Source organism: Pristiophorus japonicus, chromosome 18, assembly GCF_044704955.1.
Source record: "Pristiophorus japonicus isolate sPriJap1 chromosome 18, sPriJap1.hap1, whole genome shotgun sequence".
NCBI classification, from domain to species: Eukaryota; Metazoa; Chordata; class Chondrichthyes; family Pristiophoridae; genus Pristiophorus; species Pristiophorus japonicus.
Genome location: NC_091994.1, coordinates 116,130,188 through 116,147,633, shown reverse-complemented (window position 1 = coordinate 116,147,633; position 17,446 = coordinate 116,130,188). Strand labels below are relative to the sequence as shown.

Here is a 17,446-nt window from a genome sequence, read left to right as displayed (position 1 = left end):
TTAGAATATTGGAAAATTGGTAGAAAAACATTGAGAATCCAGCAGTCTAAGGTTGCTCATTTCTTGTAACTGTTCCACTATTAACACTTGGTACTAGTGTCTGACTTGGCTTGTCAGTGGCCGATTGCTGAGCAAAGTGCATGGAGTTTGGTTTATGTTGAAAACACATCGTTTTAGTCAAGTCTTTCTAGTAATGCTGGGAAAAATATTAAACCAGCCACTCCCTGCTTGCTGAGTCGGATGTGCAGCAATCATATTTGTCTGATGATGTTCACGTGCCAAAAGATTTACTTGAATTGTAAACTGGGAAACAAATTATAAAAATAAATTCTGCCTTTGGTTTGGACAAGGAGTTCGGATATTGAAGAGCTCCAGTAGGCCACAAGGGATTAGGAACTTGCCCCTGACCAGTCGATGAGTTACATTTTCCAGCCCTGATTAGAATGACACCAGTGATATCAGTAATGTGGAGAGACTGGAGAAGCTGGGGTTGTTCACCTCAGAGCAGAGAAGGTTAAGACGAGATTTAGTAGAGATGTTCAAAATCATGAGGGGATTTGATAGAGTAAATAAGGAGACATTACTTCCGGTGGCAGAAGGGTCGGTAACAAGAGGACACAGATTGAAGCCAAAAGAAGCAGAGGGGGCGATGGGGAGAATGATTTTACACATCGAGTTGTGATCGGGAACGTGCTGCCTGAAAGGGCGGTGGGAGCAGATTCATTTGTAACTGTCAAAAGGGAGTTGGATAAATACTTGAAGGGGAATAATTGCAGGGCTACGGGGAAAGAGCAAGGGAGTGGACCAATTGGATTGCTCTTTCAAAGAGCCAGCACAGGCACGATGGGCCGAATGGCCTCCTCTGTGTTGTAAGATGATTTCTGCTACACTTTAATTCTCAAAGTGCCTAACTAGTGTCATTGTTCTTTAGTTTATAAAATATAAAACTAAAGATAAAAGTATAGTGCTTGTTTACAAATCAGATGTACTTCAGAGAGCTCCATTATGCTGTTTCTCTGCAATGGAATGGAATGTGATCAGTTTCGCGGCTGTGTTTGGAAATAATGCTGACATCAATGCTGTCTGTGTTTTATTTATTGTAAATCGCATGATGTTAATCAGTGTTCACTTTCCTTTAAAAAAGGTTCTAATATATTAAAAAGTAACTTGTTCACTATGTCAGAATTATTCCTTTATTTAAAAAAATGTAAATGTTGTATTTTTCAATCCATTGAATTTCACCCGCTCTTATCTCATTGGTCATCCTTCCATTCATTCACTTTCCGTGCAATCTTCAACCTGACCTGACCTTTTAAATGATGCACACTAATTTCCATCATCCTGAACATATCATCTTGATGGCACGGGATCTGCACTAGAGAACGATCAATGGATGTGCAAAGAATTGGATCCAGCAGATTTCTACAGAGCATATGTGGGTGCAATTCCATCCTCATTGGCCCAAAGCTGATACATGGAATTTCAGGGCAAAGCTGCCTGAACCTATTCTTGGTTGCTGCAGTGTTCCTGTGCTTGGTCACAATGATCCTCGATCCGTATAAAACATTTGACAAAAATGGTACTGTATCCAAAAGTCATTAAATAATTATAATCTGTGATAAATCCAAGGTTGAGATACAGCGAGTAGAGTCCAGTGAGGTACTCCCATGTCTTTAAAAATCCAGTTAGAATGCTACAGGATAAAAATGTACTTCCATTAAAATACTACCCGAGATATGATTTTGTTTGCATCTAACCCAATGGGCTATCAGTCTGCTGCCTGTCTAATATCATGGGATTTTTCAATATCAGTTAAGCGCTTGCAGTTTCTAAATGAATGCCTTTGTACTCCAGTAACCCGTGGATCTTTCACTTCAAGCCACAAGCTTCTGATATCGAAAGAATCTCATAAATTTCAAACATGGGCTTTAATTGGATCTCTGTAGCTCAGATATATTCAAGTGTGTTAATACGAGGTTGATTACAAGAGGCCCAGCTTCGAGGAGAGGCACGGGAGTTCGTGAGTAGGAGAGGCGGAGTGGGGAGATGGGGGCGGCTGACAAGAGGCCAGTCGGTGCAACTGCAGAGAAGACAAAAAAGAAGTAGAAAGAAATCGAAAGGTGACGTCACAGCCAAGGGGGTAAATGATAAGTAGTTTTTCTTTTTCTTTCTTTATCAGTAAGTAACCTTTAGCATTGTTGTTGCCAAATTAAGTGAATCTAAGGGTTAAGTCATGGCAGGAGAGCTCAGACACGTGTTATGCTCCTCCTGTACTATGTGAGAAGTCAGGGACGCTTCCGGTGTCCCTGACAACTACGTGTGTTGGAAGTGTATCCACCTCCAGCTCCTGACGGACCGCATTGCGGCCCTGGAGCTGCGGGTGGATTCACTCTGGAGCATCCACGATGCTGAGAATGACGTGAATAGCACGTTTAGCGAGTTGGTCTTACCGCAGGTAAAGGGTACACAGCCAGATAGGGAATGGGTGACCAACAGGAAGAGCAGTGGAAGGAAGGTAGTGCAGGGGTCCCCTGCGGTCATCCCTCTGCAAAACAGATACACCGCTTTGGGTACTGTTGAGGGGGATGACTTATCAGGGGAGGGCAGCAGCAGCCAAGTTCATGGCACCATGGGTGGCTCTACTGCACAGGAGGGCAGGAAAAGGAGTGGGAGAGCTATAGTGATAGGGGACTCGATTGTAAGGGGAATAGATAGGCGTTTCTGCGGCCGCAACCAAGACTCCAGGATGGTATGTTGCCTCTCTGGTGCAAGGGTCAAGGATGTCTCGGAGCAGGTGCAGGATATTCTGAAAAAGGAGGGTGAATAGCCAGTTGCCATGGTGCATATAGGTACCAACGATATAGGTAAAAAACGGGATGAGGTCCTACGAGACGAATTTAGGGAGCTAGGAGCTAAATTAAAAAGTAGGACCTCAAAAGTAGTAATCTCAGGATTGCTACCAGTGCCACGTGCTAGTCAGAGTAGGAATCGTAGGATAGCTCAGATGACTACGTGGCTTGAGGAGTGGTGCAAGAGGGAGGGATTCAAATTCCTGGGACATTGGAACTGGTTCCTGGGGAGGTGGGACCAGTATAAACTGGACGGTCTGCACCTGGGCAGGACCGGAACCAATGTCCTAGGGGGAGTGTTTGCTAGTGCTGTTGGGGAGGAGTTAAACTTACATGGCAGGGGGATGGGAACCTATGCAGGAAGACAGAGGGAAATAAAATGGAGGCAGAAGCAAAAGAAAGAAAGGAGAGTAGTAAAAGTGGAGGGCAGAGAAACCCAAGGCAAAAAACAAAAAGGGCCACATTACAGCAAAATGCTAAAGGGGCAAAGTGTGTTAAAAAGACAAGCCTAAAGGCTCTGTGCCTTAATGCGAGGAGTTTTCGGAATAAGGTGGACGAATTAACTGTGCAGATAGTAGTTAATATGATGTAATTGGCATCACGGAGACATGGCTCCAGGGTGACCAAGGCTGGGAATTAACTCAACATCCAGAGGTATTCAACATTTAGGAAGGATAGACAGGAAGGAAAAGGAGGCGGGGTGGCGCTGCTGGTTAAAGCGGAAATTAATGCAATAGTAAGGAAGGACATTAGCTTGGATGATGTGGAATCGGTATGGGTGGAGTTGCGGAATACCAAAGGGCAGAAAACGCTAGTGGGAGTTGTGTACAGACCACCAAATAGTAGTAGTGAGGTTGGGGACAGCATCAAACAAGAAATAAGGGATGTGTGCAATAAGGTACAGCAGTTATCATGGGCAACTTTAATCTACATATTGATTGGGCTAACCAAACTGTTGGCAAATGCGGTGGAGGAGGATTTCCTGGAGAGGTTTTCTAGACCAATATGTCGAGGAACCAACTAGAGAGCTGGCCATCCTAGACTGGGTGATGTGTAATGAGAAAGGACTAATTAGCAATCTTGTTGTGTGAAGCCCCTTGGGGAAGAGTGACCATAATATGCTAGAATTCTTTATTAAGGTGGAGAGTGACACAGATAATTCGGAAACTAAGGTCCTGAACTTAAGGAAAGGTAACTTCGACGGCATGAGGCGTGAATTGGCTGGAATAGACTGGCAAAGGATACTGAAAGGGTTGACGGTGGATAAGCAATGGCAAATATTTAAAGATCACATGGATGAACTTCAGCAATTGTACATCCTTGTCTGGAGTAAAAATAAAACGGGGAAGGTGGCTCAACCATGGCTAACAAGGGAAATTAAGGATAGTGTTAAAACCAAGGAAGAGGCATATAAATTGGCTAGAAAAAGCAACAAACCTGAAGACTAGGAGAAATTTAGAATTCAACAGAGGAGGACTAATGGTTTAATTAAGAGGGGGAAAATAGAGTACGAGAGGAAACTTGCAGGGAACATAAAAACTGACTGCAAAAGCTTCTATAAATATGTGAAGAGAAAAAGATTAGTGAAGACAAACGTAGGTCCCTTGCAGTCGAATTCAGGTGAATTTATAACGGGGAACAAAGAAATGGCAGACCAATTGAACCAATACTTCGGTTCTGTCTTCACGAAGGAAGACACAAATAACCTTCCGAATGTACTAGGGGACAGTGGGTCTAGTGAGAAGGAGGAACTGAAGGATATCTGTATAAAGCGGGAAATTGTGTTTGGGAAATTGATGGGATTGAAGGCCGATAAATCCCCGGGGCTGGATAGTCTTAAGGAAGTGGCCCTAGAAATAGTGGATGCATTGGTGATCATTTTCCAACAGTCTATCGACTCTGGATCAGTTCCTATGGACTGGAGGGTAGCTAATGTAACACCATTTTTTTAAAAAGGAGGGAGAGTGAAAGCGGGTAATTATAGACCGGTTAGCCTGACATCAGTAGTGGGAAAAATGTTGGAATCAATCATTAAGGATGAAATAGCAGCGCATTTGGAAAGCAGTGACGGGATCGGTCCAAGTCAGCATGGATTTATGAAAAGGAAATCATGCTTGATGAATCTTCTGGAATTTTTTGAAGATGTAACTAGCAGAGTGGACAAGGGAGAACCAGTGGATGTGGTGTATTTGGACTTTTAAAAGGCTTTTGACAAGGTCCCGCACAAGAGATGATGTACAAAATCAAAGCACATGGGATTGGGGGTAATGTACTGACGTGGATAGGGAACTGGTTGGCAGACAGGAAGCAGAGAGTCAGGATAAACGGGTCCTTTTCAGAATGGCAGACAGTGACTAGTGGAGTGCTGCAGGGCTCAGTGCTGGGACCCCGTTCTTTACAATATACATCAACGATTTGGATGAAGGAATTGAGTGTAATATCTCCAAGTTTGCAGATGATACTAAACTGGGTGGCGGTGTGAGCTGTGAGGAGGACGCTAAGAGGCTGCAGGGTGACTTGGTTAGGGGAGTGGGCAAATGCATGGCAGATGCAGTATATTGTGGATACATGTGAGGTTATCCATTTTTGGGGCAAAAACATGAAGGCAGAATATTATCTGAATGGCGGCAGATTAGGAAAAGGGGAGGTGCAACGAGACCTGTGTGTCATGGTTCATCAGTTATTGAAAGTTGGCATACAGGTACAGCAGGCGGTGAAGAAGGCAAATGGTATGTTGGCCTTCATAGCTAGGGGATTTGAGTATAGGAGCAGGGAGGTCTTACTGCAGTTGTACAGGGCCTTGGTGAGGCCTCACCTGGAATATTGTGTTCAGTTTTGGTCTCCTAATCTGAGGGAGGATGTTCTTGCTATTGAGGGAGTGCAGCGAAGGTTCACCAGACTGATTCCAGGCATGGCTGGACTGACATCTGAGGAGAGACTGGATCGACTGGGCCTTTATTCACTGGAGTTTAGAAGGATGAGAGGGGATCTCATAGAAACATATAAGATTCTGACGGGACGGGACAGGTTAGTTGCGGGAAAAATGTTCCTGATGTTGGGGAAGTCCAGAACCAGGGGACATAGTCTTAGGATAAGGGGTAGGCCATTTAGGACTGAGATGAGGAGAAACTTCTTCACTCAGAGAGTTGTTAACCTGTGTAATTCCCTGCCGCAGAGAGTTGTTGATGCCAGTTCATTGGGTATATTCAAGAGGGAGTTAGATATGGCCCTTACGGCTAAGGGGATCAAGGGGTATGGAGAGAAAGCAGGAAAGGGGTACTGAGGTGAATGATCAGCCATGATCTTATTGAATGGTGGTGCAGACTCGATGGGCCGAATGGCCTACTCCTGCACCTATTTTCTATGTTTCTATGATCAGCTAATTGCTACAATGACTTGCATACCACACTAATTAGCTAGGTTTAGTAATATTCTTCACTCTCATCCGTTTAGTTCAAACATTTATCGTTAGTATCAATAGTGATGTTATTCAAAAAATAAATGCTAAAGATTCAACCTTTTCCGGTCCAGTGGTAAGAAGCACTTGACCTTTTCCACTGGACACATATTTTTCATGGAAAATAATTCAAAGAATATTTAACGTCAGCTGTGATACCAATCAAAACCTTTTAGAATAAAGTGAGTTTTAGTTCTTCGTCCTGCTGTGAATGACCTATTGGTGGCAGTCAATGGACTGGTCCTTTTTGATATTTTAGTGCGAATGGCATACCCAAGAACTCAAACCTTCTCAGGCAGAGTGTGAGTAAATCCCGAGCCCTGGACGGAATTACAGGTAGCTTGTTTTGCAAATAGGGAAAATGTGACAACCTTGCAGAAGATCAATGTTGGATGTGCATAGGAACAGTGGGAGGCGATTCAGCCCTTCGAGTCTGTTCTGCCATGCAATTAGATCAGTATCTTAACTCTATCCGCCTGCCTATGTTCTGTAATCCTTATAACCATTGCCTCACAAAAATCTATTAATCTCAGTTTTAAAGTTCGAATTGCCCCCAACAACAGCTTCTTGGGGGAGAGAGCCCTACACTTTCACTACCCTTTGTGTGAAGACATGCTTATGACAGCGCCATTTACATCATGACATACAGTGCAATAACAATGTAAGAACAAGTGTTACAATTTATTCAATCTTCTCATTAATTGATTGGAACCATTTGAGGGAAGAGTATTAAAATCTGAGTTACCTCAGAACTCTTATTGTACCTCAGGTAAGTTTACTCAACATCTACGGCCAGCAATCAACAGCTCTTTCCTCTTCCGGCCGCTAACAATTTGCCAGAAATTAACTCGACACAAGATCAATATTACTCTCAATTGGCCAAAATACAGCCTTTGAGCCAATTGTTAATGAACTAAAATCCAAACTTTAGATACTCCCATCTCAAACATGTTATAAAAATAGTTCAACAGATTAATTTAGCCAAGTGCAAAAATAAAGATAGAGTAAGCAAAAAAGGTGAAATGAAAATCAATAGATTGCGAGAGAGGCAATGAAGGAATAAGCGAAAACAAAAGCTGTTTAGAGACAGCTTCACCCAGCATGGAATCTGTGGTATCTGAGCTCGGAACACTTGCTGCAGTGAAGAGGGTCCCTCCCACTGACACTGCACACCTCGATAAGCACAGATTTGCCAAATTCCCCATCAATACACAGACTCCCATCGATAAACATTTGGGACAGCTACTACACTTCCAATGGAGTTTCTTCATTTGCCAGATGTCGGGCAGTTCCACTTTCGAACGTGAGCACATCTTGGCTTTCTCTCAGTGGATAGAAAGATGAGAGGGAGTCCGTTGAATCCCATCCTGGCAACGTTTCACAGCTGAGTGGGCAATGAATTCAGGATAGAGCAGCATGGAACAATGATGTACCATTGGTATGGATATATTTAAGCTGGAGATAGACAGATTTCTGAAAGATAAAGGAGTCCAAGGTTATGGAGAGAGGGCAGGGAAGTGGAGTTGAGGCCAAGATCAGATCAGCCATAATCTTATCGAATGGCAGAGCAGGCTCGAGGGGCCGTATGGCCTACTCCTGCTCCTATTTCTTATGTTCTTATGTAATACAGCTTGAGGAGGAGCCGGGGTATTTCTGACAGCAACTTCCTGATTTCCGTGTTTAACTGCGCACTGGCTTGTGTCAGAGGTCACGGTCCAATTTGCTCCTTAGTAATGGTGAGCGCTAGCAGCCTCGCTGTGATTTTCACTGAGAAATCTGGGCCATCGATTTCAAATAGCTTATACTCATTTGCATAGCTCTAAATGGTCGCCTTGCCCCACCCTGGCTGTAAAACCTCCTTCAGCCCGGAGTTCCTTCTGCTCTTCAGACTTTGGCCAACTGGACAGCTCCCCATCAGTAGTTCAGTAAGTACGCATTGCACTGTGGAACTCCTGCCCACACCACCTTGCTACAGCTTTCCCCAATTTCCAAACCCTTTTCAAAATTTAACTCTGACTAAATCTTCAGGCCCCACCCTGAATATTTGTAATTCTTGCTCACTGTCTGTTGTCCTGGAATAGTTAAAGATGTTTCAATGACTATTTAAAGAGTTACTGCTTCACAATAGTATCTGCAGTAGCTCTCATGAATTCTATCGTTCAGACAGGAGTGTTACTGAAATAGATGCAGTGTAAGAGAGAGCATTAGGAGAAAATCCAAAGACTATTCACTCAGAGCTGTTTTCCCTGTAATGTATTTTGTTTTCAATGGGTTGGCATAAAATTATTATAATGAAAAAAGATTTAAAGCATAATGAAATTGTTCTTTGTCTTTGTTAGTCTTTAACTTGAACTCAGAATGCAAATTCTCGTTTCTTCTCTTTTTTATTTGTGCAACATCCCCCTGTGTGATCATTAGTCTTGCCTGGGACTGGATATATGCAGATATATAACATGATAAGATGTTTGAATCCAGTCAAATGTGTGGCCTTAATTGCAGCAGGTTCTGGTTGGAGACACTGTTACAATTTACCTTTTTACTCTGTACACAGAGGCCAATACTTGGCTGATGGGAGCTTAATTATCATGGCAGAAACATGCCGGAATTAATAGGAGTGACTGTATACACATAATATACAGAAATGTTAGAGGCACTTGGAATAAAGAGACTTGTGGTGAAGATTGAGGTGCAGGGCATTAAAGGGATTGTAACCACATGTATAGACGGATGGCTGGGGGAAAAAAACAGTCAGGGCAAATGGATGGTCAGGTTAATGGGATAAATAACACATTCAGTATCACTTCCTTTTTTTAAAATATTCAATGCACCTACATAAATCCCCAAATCCCATTTGCCTTTTTATGGCCTCTTTAATTTGGTGAATAATGATGTTCCCAAGGGATATTTCCCAGTGCCTCTTTTTTGTTTTACATTTCGAGAAATGATTTGGACATAGGTTCGAAATTAAGTTGGCCGATGATGTCAAATTAGGAAGTGTGGCAAAGTGTGGGGAGGAATGCATGAGATTGCAGGAGAATGGTTAGTGAAGCATGCAGGCACCTGATAGATGCTGAGACATGTGTAATAGTACACTTGGGGAAAAGAGCAGTAAAGGGAAGTGCAGCCTAATTGGTCACGGCTGGAAGGAGAAATGTGGAGAAAACCTTTCCATTCAGTGACAAAGGTCCGTAGGTCCTACTGCAATGGGTAGAGCAAAGGACGGGGCTCTCCTGGTCTGGGGCATCCTCCTGGAAAGGCAATAGTTTATGCTGCTGGCAAAGGCAAGGTGAGGTAGATCAATCCGAACTCCCTGGGAATTTGGACCAAATGCTAAACTTCTCAGGCAACCACAGACTGAAAGGACAGAGAGATCGAAGGATGCAGACACTTTAAAGGTGTGACTGCAGGTAGAACTGGCCATGAAATGTTAAATGGGATTCTGGGTTTTATAACATAGGGGCATTAAATATAAAAGGAAGAAATTGATGTTGCATTTGGTACAAGACGTTGGTTAGGCCACAGTTAGAAACATAGAAACATAGAAAATAGGTGCAGGAGTAGGCCATTCGGCCCTTCGAGCCTGCACCGCCATTCAATGAGTTCATGGTTGAACATGCAATTTCAGTACCCCATTCCTGCTTTCTCGCCATACCCCTTGATCCCCCGAGTAGTAAGGATTACATCTAACTCCTTTTTGAATATATTTAGTGAATTGGCCTCAACAACTTTCTGTGGTAGAGAATTCCACAGGTTCACCACTCTCTGGGTGAAGAAGTTTCTCTTAATCTCGGTCCTAAATGGCTTACCCCTTATCCTTAGAGTGTGACCCCTGGTTCTGGACTTCCCCAACATTGAGAACATTCTTCCTGCATCTAACCTGTCTAAACCCGTCAGAATTTTAAACGTTTCTATGAGGTTCCCTCTCATTCTTCTGAACTCCAGTGAATACAAGCGCAGTTGATCCAGTCTTTCTTGATATGTCAGTCCCGCCATCCCAGGAATCAGTCTGGTGAACCTTCGCTGCACTCCCTCAATAGCAAGAATGTCCTTCCTCAAGTTAGGAGACCAAAACTGTCCACAATACTCCAGGTGTGGCCTCACCAAGACCCTATACAACTGTAGTAACACCTCCCTGCCCCTGTACTCAAATCCCCTCGCTATGAAGGCCAACATGCCATTTGCTTTCTTAACCGCCTGCTGTACCTGCATGCCAACCTTCAATGACTGATGTACCATGACACCCAGGTCTCGTTGCACCTCTCCTTTTCCTAATCTGTCACCATTCAGATAATAGTCTGTCTCTCTGTTTTTACCACCAAAGTGGACAACCTCACATTTATCCACATTATACTTCATCTGCCATGCATTTGCCCACTCACCTAACCTATCCAAGTCACTCTGCAGCCTCATAGCATCCTCCTCACAGCTCACACTGCCACCCAACTTAGTGTCATCCGCAAATTTGGAGATACTACATTTAATCCCCTCGTCTAAATCATTAATGTACAATGTAAACAACTAGGGCCCCAGCACAGAACCTTACAGTACCCCACTAGTCACTGCCTGCCATTCTGAAAAGTACCCATTTACTCCTACTCTTTGCTTCCTGTCTGCCAACCAGTTCTCAATCCACATCAGCACACTACCCCCAATCCCATGTGCTTTAATTTTGCACATTAATCTCTTGTGTGGGACCTTGTCGAAAGCCTTCTGAAAGTCCAAATACACCACATCAACTGGTTCTCCCTTGTCCACTCTACTGGAAACATCCTCAAAAAATTCCAGAAGATTTGTCAAGCATTATTTCCCTTTTACAAATCCATGCTGACTTGGACCTATCATGCCACCTCTTTCCAAATGTGCTGCTATGACATCCTTAATAATTGATTCCATCATTTTACCCACTACCGATGTCAGGCTGATCGGTCTATAATTCCCTGTTTTCTCTCTCCCTCCTTTTTTAAAAAGTGGGGTTACATTGGCTACCCTCCACTCCATAGGAACTGATCCAGAGTCTATGGAATGTTGGAAAATGACTGTCAATGCATCCGCTATTTCCAAGGCCACCTCCTTAAGTACTCTGGGATGCAGTCCATCAGTTCCTGGGGATTTATCGGCCTTCAATCCCATTAATTTCCCCAACACAATTTCCCGACTAATAAGGATTTCCCTCAGTTCCTCCTTCTTACTAGACCCTCTGACCCCTTTTATATCCGGAAGGTTGTTTGTGTCCTCCTTAGTGAATACCGAACCAAAGTACTTGTTCAATTGGTCTGCCATTTCTTTGTTCCCCGTTAAGACTTTCCCTGATTCTGACTGCAGGGGACCTATGTTTGTCTTTACTAACCTTTTTCTCTTTACATATCTATGGAAGCTTTTGCAGTCCGTCTTAATGTTCCCTGCAAGCTTCCTCTCGTACTCTATTTTCCCTGCCCTAATCAAACCATTTGTCTTCCTCTGCTGAGTTCTAAATTTCTCCCAGTCCTGGGTTCGCTGCTATTTCTGGCCAATTTGTATGCCACTTCCTTGGTTTTAATACTATTCCTGATTTCCTTTGATAGTATTGTGTCCAATTCTGGCCACCTCATTGTCAGACAGACATTGGAGCCATGGAGAGGGCACAGCAAAGATTCATCAGAATTATATCAGAAATGAAAAGTTGAAGAATGGCATGAAAAATCATGGCTGTTTTCACTGTAACAGAACGTAAGGAGATCTCATGGAGCTCTTCAAAACTATGAAAGGTTTTTCAAGGGTAACTAATGAAAGATAGTTTCCACTAGTTGGTAATACGGGGGCTTAGACATAGAATAGGGAAAGTTAGAATTTTTTATTCACTCAAAGGGTTATTAGAACATGGAATGCTTTTGAAGCATAGACTTTAATATAATTCAAAAGGGAATTGTTGAAGGATTTGAAAGAATATAAAAGGGTTGTGGAAAGGAGCACATAAATAGCACTACAACAGGCAGCTCCGATTGTAAACCTTGCAGCAACAGATAGAATGGGCCAAAGACCCCCTGCTGTGCGATAATGTTTAGGATTCTAGAATTATATGAGCTGGTCTCCAGGTTATAATTTTATCTATCACGTCAGTATGATAAATTACTTTAATATTTTGTTTTCCAAATATCAAATTGGAACCATATCAAGAACTGTTGCCTTGGGTTCAAAACATAATTTCTACCCAAGAAAGAAACACAATCGCAAAGCAATAAATTGCCTGAAGCATCGATACAAAGAACAATTTCGGGTCAATAGAGACAATATAAAAATATTAAAATGGGCGTTAAATATTCCAGCAATGGTGGTTTTTGTGTTTTTGTATTTCTCTGTCTTTTTAATTCTTAAGTTATAAAATAATTTTACATAACTTACAATTGTTGTGCCGTGTCTTTTACAAACATACGGTTAACCACCAATACAAGGCTTGCAAACATTGGCCAGGCCAGGCAAGGATGAAACGTAATGTAACGTAACTGTCACCAATGTAACTTCAAGCAAAGTGTTCATTTATGAGCTGCTGATGCAACAGTCTTGCAGTTGCGTAACTATCATGGGGGTGGGGGGGGGGGGGCGGGGGGCGAGGGCATGGGTTCATCGCCAGGGTGATTGTCCTCCCGGAGGTCTTCCTCCTCTTCTGCCTCCCCTCTCTCCGAAGGTGAACCAGTGATTCCCTCTGCCTCTACCCTCCCTGATCTAAACACTCTCTTTACCACTAATGTTGCCCCTGCCCCTACCCGCATTAACCTCGAGTGCTGCTGCTGTGCGGGGGGGGGGTGACAGTGGCAGAGTCACATCTTGGGATCCTGGAGAAGAGGTATCTGAAGAACCATCTCCCGAGTCAGAAGCAACTGCTTCCTCCTGACTCTCATCTGCTGGCATAGGTGGTGCAGCACCTTGGGGTGCAGTGCCGTATCCCGAGACCATCGTCTGCCACATGGCATCGACGGAATTGGCGGTTCTCCGCATTGCCGCAATCAGCTGTGCCATGTCCTCCGAATGATGCGCTGAGAGTGCAGCAGTGTTTGCTGGTCAACCCACCCATCGCCTGGTGGAGCTCTCGGCCGATGTCGACACTCGCCCTCGACAGTGAGACCATGTCCAGGTTGACATCTGTCTGTCATCGCCGAACCAACCTCCACGGAGTTGGCGTAGGCGCTGGACCACTCGGTGTGCCCTGCTGCAAGCCGCTTGGCCCCGCTACTTCATCAGGTAGATTTGACCCTCGAGTGCCCGGGTCCCCCTGCATTGAGCAGCATGGTTGAGGGTTATCCATACACTCCTCATCCTCCTCGGTGGCCTCATCTCCGGTGGTGAGCAATACTTGAACTAGAAGGAGTGATGCTCCAGGGGGCTGCAAATTCCTGCGATGCGCCTGGGCATTGTACGGCTTTGTCGCTTAATGTGTAACGCATTTCACGTTTCCTTCAAACAGAATTGTCTTACACGGGACCATTGATACAGGATCCATCACTCAGGGTACAACAGGAAGCAAGATTGTTCTGATGGATGATTTTCTTTCTTGTTTACATTTTGTTCTCTTTTCTGTTTAACAATGTTGTCTGGGCAGGAACCTCATGAAGCAGATTAATAACGAGTGCTCCTATCCCATCATTGTTTAATTAGCAAATGCTGATAATGTAAGAAACCGCGGCCCTCCTGGAATGGCTGCTCATTGAGTTTGATGTCAGTTGGTTCCGATTAGCCCCCTGGAGTCTCTCAATGACTTGGTGGAACACAGTACTGACCAAAGTGGGCCGAGGCCGAGAAGCTCAGGAACAAGTGAGTGGCCCCTTGTCCTGCTGCAATTCATTTCTCTGCAGCAACCTCCGGACAAATGACAAAGGACAGCAGCTGCCCATGACAGTAAGCCAGTTACCTGGCCAGATCGGGAGACACTATTACCTGGATCAAGGTAAGCAGGTCCGTCAGGAAGGAATGCAGCACATGAGGTAAGCACTGCAGCAGATTACATTAATCACCATCACTATTGTCAACAAACATCTCACGCATCATCTTAAACTTTGTAGTCAATGTTTGCTTTTGAAGTAAATGGTTTCAGCTGTGGCTCAGTGGGCAGCACACTCGCCTCTGGGTCAGACGGTTATGGGTTCAAGTCCCACTCTAGGGCCTTGAGCACATAAATCTCGGCTGTCACTCCAGTGCAGTGCTGAGGGAGCGCCACGCTGATGGAGGTGCTGTCTTTTGGATGAGACGTTAAACCGAGGACCCGTCTGCTCTCTCAGGTAGACCTAAAAGATCCATGGCATTTTGACGAAGAGCAGGGGAGTTCTTCCTAGTGTCCTGGCCAGTATTTATCCCTCAATCAACATAACAAAAACAGTTTATCCGGTCATTATCACATTGTTGTTTGTGGGAGCTTGCTGTGCGTAAATTGGCTGTCGTGTTTCCCACATTACAACAGTGACTACACTCCAAAAGTATTTTAATGGCTGTAAAGCGCCTTGAGATGTCTGGTGGTCGTGAAAGGCGCGATATAAATGCACGTCTTTCTTTCTATAAAAAGCACTTCTGAGAAATGGTTGTTCATAAAAGAAACAAATAACCCAATGAACCGTAGCAGCAGACTCAACTCCCTTCCTGCAATGGCTGCTGGTTATCATCTTGTAGCTGCCCATCTTCTAGAAACAAATGCTTGTCCTTTTCCATAGCAGCACACCACTCCCATTCTTTCAGCTCTCTCAGTAGAATTATATAGTCCAGCCCCAGCGTGGAACTAACATGAGCTTGTTCAGTATCTGTGTTGCCCAACACGCACTGTAGGTCTGTCGACAGTTTACATAGTAGGAATTTAGTCACTACAGTCGCAACAATTTGGTGGGACTTCGAATATATAAAGAAAGTCGTCGACAAACATTATGTTTCAGCTGAACAAACTTTATTTCCTAAAGTAGAATTAAAGTTCAAACGATTTCTCAAAGTAGAAATAAAGTACAAACAATAGCATATAAGCCTCACTACTTGTGCTGGTATTACCTTTAACAGAGGTGATCCCTCTCCGCCTCTGGTGTCCTGCTTTGAGCCCCTGGCCTAAGGTTCCTGCTTCTTGAGTGTTGCTCCTAGGTTCTCGCTGCTTCTGTGGGATTTCCCTTCCTGGTTTATACTCTGCGATAATCTGTTCCATCTCTCTGACTACACATGTGTCTGTGCCCTGGTGATTGGGTTATTCTAGTTACAATCTGTCCCATTTCCTGGATTACATTTTGTCTGTACCCTGCTGATTATATTCTAGTTACTGGCCATGTTAAGGAAGCATGACTAATCCAATTTCAATTGGTAATTCATTTTATAATCAAGGCACCTTAACCTTACTCTCGGTGGTATTCCCATTTTATGTTGCCATATTTCTACAATCTGCTTAATGATGTTCCTGCCTCTTGAATGTGCATATTTATACGCTCTTTGCCGGGTGTTAAGGGGATGTGTAACAGTATCAAAGTCACATTTCGAGCAGGAAACCCATGTATCTGAGGAGTTCAGTCGTCAACTTGTTTTCAAACCTGGGAGCAGGGATGAGCAATAAATGCTGGCCTTTCCAGCAACGTCCACATCCCGTGGATGATAAACAAAGGTGGTGAGGAGTCACAGCTGTGAAGAGAAATTGAGAAGTTAGCATTTATTTCATGAAGCTGAGAAGATTAAGGAATGGCGGTTCTGTTAGGATAAATAGTGACAGTGTTGCACTGTCAGCTGACAGGGTAATGGGCGAGCACAAACTAATGACAATCACTTTAGGGATTACACTGAAAGTGGTGAAAATGAGGAATTCTCAGATGAGGAAGGGTTATGTTAGAATAAATAGTGACCTATTGTTTGCACACAATGTGGAATTCTCAGCCACAAATCATTGTTGTGTAGAGTGCATTAATTCTTTTGAAAAGAAAATGATATAGTTTGAGAAGTATCATAATCATCATAATCATCATAGGCAGTCCCTCAGAATCGAGGAGGACTTGCTTCCACTCCCAAAGTGAGTTCTTTGATGGCTGAACAGTCCGATACGAGAGCCACAGATCCTGTTACAGGTGGGACAGATATTCGTCGAGGGAAGGGGTCGATGGGGCTGGTTTGCTGCACGCTCCTTCCGCTACCTGCGTTTGGCCTCTTCATGCTCTTTGCGTTGGGACTCGAAGAGCTCGACGCCCTCCCGGATGTACTTTCTCCACCTGGGGCGGTCTTCGGCCAGGGTCTCCCAGGTGTCAGTGGTGATGTTGCACTTTACCAGGGATACTTTGAGGGTGTCCTTATAACGTTTCCGCTGTCCTCCTTTGGCTCGTTTACCATGAAGGAGCTCCGCATAAAATATTTGCTTAGGGAGTCTCGTATCTGGCATGCGAACTATGTGGCCTGCCCAGCGAAGCTGATCGAGTGTGGTCAGTGCTTCAATACTGGGGATGTTAGCCTGGTCGAGGACACTGATGTTGGTGCGCCTGTCCTCCCAGGGGATTTGCAGGATCTTGCGGAGACATCGTTGGTGATATATCTCCAGCGACTTGAGGTGCCTTCTATACATTGTCCATGCCTTAGATCCATACAGGAGGGCGGGTATTACTACAGCCCTGTAGACCATGAGCTTGGTGGTAGATTTCAGGGCCTAGTCTTCAAACACTCTTTTCCTCAGACGGCTGAAGGCTGCGCTGGCGCACTGGAGGCGATGCTGAATCTCCACATCAATGTCTGCCTTTGTTGATAAGAGGCTCCCGAGATATGGGAAATGGTCCACGTTGTCCAGGGTCGTGCCGTGGATCTTGATGACTGGGGGGCAGTGCTGTGTGGCGATGACAGGCTGGTGGAAGACCTTTGTCTTAGGGATGTTAAGCGTAAGGCCCATGCTTTCATATGCCTCAGTGAATACATTGACTATATCCTGGAGTTCAGCCTCTGAATGTGCGCAGACACAGGTGTCAGCCGCGTACTGATCCATCACCAACATTAACATTGCCCCAAAGCAGAGGGAACAGCAGAAGCAGTTCCCCCAAAAAAGTTAATGCTGGGGCACTTAGAGACCCAGCTATAAGAGCCCTGTACAGCCAGTGCCTCACAGCCAATCTGGCATGCCTTGATTACCCTGAGATGCTGAATGCCCACAGCGCATGGTCTGCCCTCCAGGTCTTTA

The 17,446-nt window shown here is 44.4% G+C and overlaps 1 protein-coding gene across 3 annotated transcripts in view; it reads right to left on the bottom strand.

The window, feature by feature from the left end:
• The window catches only part of LOC139228999 (uncharacterized), a 132,812-nt gene extending 117,403 nt beyond the window's left edge, over positions 1-15,409 (bottom strand). For all 3 annotated transcript variants that reach the window (XR_011587653.1, XR_011587656.1, XM_070860665.1), the window contains exon 1: positions 15,307-15,409. The gene's annotated coding sequence lies outside the window, so the exon portion shown is untranslated. The remainder of the gene's footprint in view (positions 1-15,306) is intronic.
• Between the last annotated feature and the right edge of the window lie 2,037 nt (positions 15,410-17,446).